This window comes from Lygodium microphyllum, chromosome 25 (assembly GCF_053477565.2).
Source record: "Lygodium microphyllum isolate KBCC chromosome 25, Lygodium_microphyllum_v1.1.10, whole genome shotgun sequence".
Lineage (NCBI taxonomy): Eukaryota > Viridiplantae > Streptophyta > Polypodiopsida > Schizaeales > Lygodiaceae > Lygodium > Lygodium microphyllum.
In genome coordinates, this window is record NC_141159.1 from 14,070,624 (window position 1) to 14,073,721 (window position 3,098).

The following is a 3,098-nucleotide window of genomic DNA, read 5'->3' on the forward strand; positions in this document are numbered from 1 at the left end:
CCCATATAGACTTAATTTGGCAGTAGTGGGCTGTAATTGTGGTTTGCCAATGTGGGTCCAATGCTCATGGGTTCAGATATTGAAGTTTGATCCCTCATCGATCAAGGTGTTGAAAGTGCATGTTTGGTTTGGCAGTGACTGTGATGCAGAGGTAAGTAGGTTCTACAACTTCCTCATTTTCATCGTTAATCTCCATGATTGTGGCTACTCATACCTTGAGAGGGGGTTCTAACATTGGTGGTTCATGCAGAGGATGCGTGGGAGGATAGTACTCCTTGATGCAACTGCCATTGAAGAAGCCTATGCCCTCGCCTTTCAGAGTCTCAAGTTTGACATTACTAGTTCGACTGATGGCACAAACCTTGAAAGGCCCTAGACCTTTAAACTTCATTTTCTATTTATGCCCCTTAACGAAGTACAAGAGCTCTAAGTCTCCCTATTCAAAGTCGCGCTGCTTGATATGCTTGTCAAACCAGCTTTTGGGTCGTGCTTTCTTGCATATGAGCGCATCGGTAGCTAGAAGTTGAGTTTCCTCGAGTTTAACTAGACGTTCCATCCATGCCTCCTTCCCTTCCCATCATTCGTGAAGTGTGATCCTTAGGTTAGGAATGCAGAAATCTACAGGTAGAATTTCTTCAGTTCCATAGGTCAACCTAAAAGGCATCTGGCCTACAGCCGTTTTATAGGCTATGTGGTAAGCCCACAAGGCTGCCATCAACTTGTTATCCTAGTCACTGCGTGAAGCAGAGACTACCTTGGTCGAGACGTTTACTAGAATTTTATTTCTGGATTCCGCCTGGCCATTTGCTTGAGGGTATTATGGCGAGAATTTATGATGGATAATTAGAAAGGTGGATAGAAGATGCGCAATCACTTCATTAATGAAGTATGCACCCCTTGGTCGCTAACCAGTTCGATGGGGCAGCCGAATCATGAGATTAGGCTCCCATAGGAACTTAGCAGTCGTTCTAGAGTCATTCTTTCTCGTAGCTCTTGCTTCTGCCCATTTCGTTAGGTAGTCAGTGTGGCTACAATGATGTACTTGGCTTGCAAGTATTGTGCCGTAGGACTAATGGGTCCTATGAAGTCAATTTCCCATTTTTTGCAGGGTTGTCGTGTAATTATTGGGGTTAGCTCAATCTGATCCTTGCAAATCGGGACCTTTATTTGTTGACACTCATCACAGTGCTTAATGAATCGTGCTGCATCGCGAAAAAGTGTGGGCCACCACAGTTGAGACTGCATCACCTTGTGAGCTATCGTATCTCCGCTAAAGTGTCCTCCAGCAATTCCACTATGCACCTCTGAGAGCACATCGTGCATCTCATGCTCGCATACACATCTACGCAACAATCCGTCTTGCCCTAGCCTATGTAGCTAGCTTGCTATCAACTGATAGGGTTGGATCTTGAGGGTAAGTTGCCTAAGTTGGACTTTCTCTATCGGTCATTCAGGTAGTCCATGCTTAAGCACTTGGACTATGTTGTTTGCCCAATATGGCATCAAGTCGACTCGAAATAAATCTCTCTCACTCGATAGGCTAAACAAGTATGTGTTTGGCAACTCAGTGGCGATGCCTTGTCCAACGGCCTCTCCCATGGAGATGCGTGACTTGTGGTCGGCCATGTAGTGTTGCTTTCCTTTTTGTACAACCACGGAGAAGTCAAATTCTAAAAGAAGAAGAAGCCATTGAGCTATGTGTCATGTAGCGCAAGGTTTGTTTACTAAATATAGCAAGGTTTGATGGTCCATAAAGAAAGTGAAAGGCGTGACTAATAAATAATGTCAAAATTTCTTCACGGCAAGCACCATGGCCAGACTTCTCTTTTTGCCATCGAGTAGTTCATCTCGGTCTCAGTTGTTTGCTAGCAAAGCTCACTGGATAGTCGAGATTGTGTTTGCTAGGTTGGCACAACATTGCCCCCACAACGAATTTCGAAGCATCAATATGCATGTGAAAGGTAATGGTCCAATCTGGGGCTCGCAGAATCAATGTTGTGGTCAGAGCCTTTTTCAATTCCTCATATGTGCATTGGCATTCTTCATTGCATTCAAATACAATCAACAGTTTGTACAAAGGTCTAGCAATCAATGCATAATTTAGCATAAACCATCGATAATACCCCGTACGACCTATGAAGCATTGAACTCCCTTATCGTTGGTTGGGGATGGAAGATCAACAATGACCTTGACTTTTGAAAAGTCCATGGCAATGCCATTCTTCGACACCACATGCCCTAGGATGCATCCGTGCTTTACCCAAAACTAGCACTTTAACGGATTTAGAGAGAGACGATATAGGCAACACCATTCAAAGATTGCTCAGAGTTTGTCTAAGTGTTCTCTCTAGGTCGAGTGAACACACAAGTCATCTACGAAGAATTCTAACTCTTTCATGAGCGTGTCTTTAAATATAGTGCACATAAGGCGTTGAAAGGTGGCTGGAGCGTTAGTCAACCCGAAGGGCATAACTATGCAGGCAAAGACACCCCACTCAGCGGCGAATGCAGTCTTATGCCTATCGTCAGGATGCACCTGCACTTGATTGCATCCAAAGAAGTCGTCTAGAAAATTGTAGGCCTCTTTGCTCGCCACTCTCTCGAGTATGTGCTCGGTGTACGGCAATGGGTAGTTGTCCCTCTTAGTGGCAGCGTTCACCTTCTTGTAATTGATGCACACTCTAATCTTTCCATTTTTCTTTATTACAATGACTATGGGTGACACCCAGTCTGTGTGCTCAATTTCGCAGATGAATCCCACTCTCATCAGCTTGTCAATCTCTTCTTTGACTGCATGAGCTTGTTTTGGATTCATAGGGTATGGTTGCTGCTTGACCGATGTTGCGTCTAGCATCATGGGTATGTTATGAGTCGGATCTACCCCCTTAGGCTCTTCTAAGCACCAACGAATACGTCTATATACTCTCACAAGAGAGCAATGAGACCTGTCTCCTCTTTCTCCATTAAGTCATAAGCAATAAAGACAGGTTGGGGTATCTCCCCTTCCTGGGCTAGGTTCACCTCCTTGACTTTGGTAGGTCCCTCGATGGGTTCATTTGCTTGCCCTTGATGTTTAGCACCCAGCAGGATCACTACCC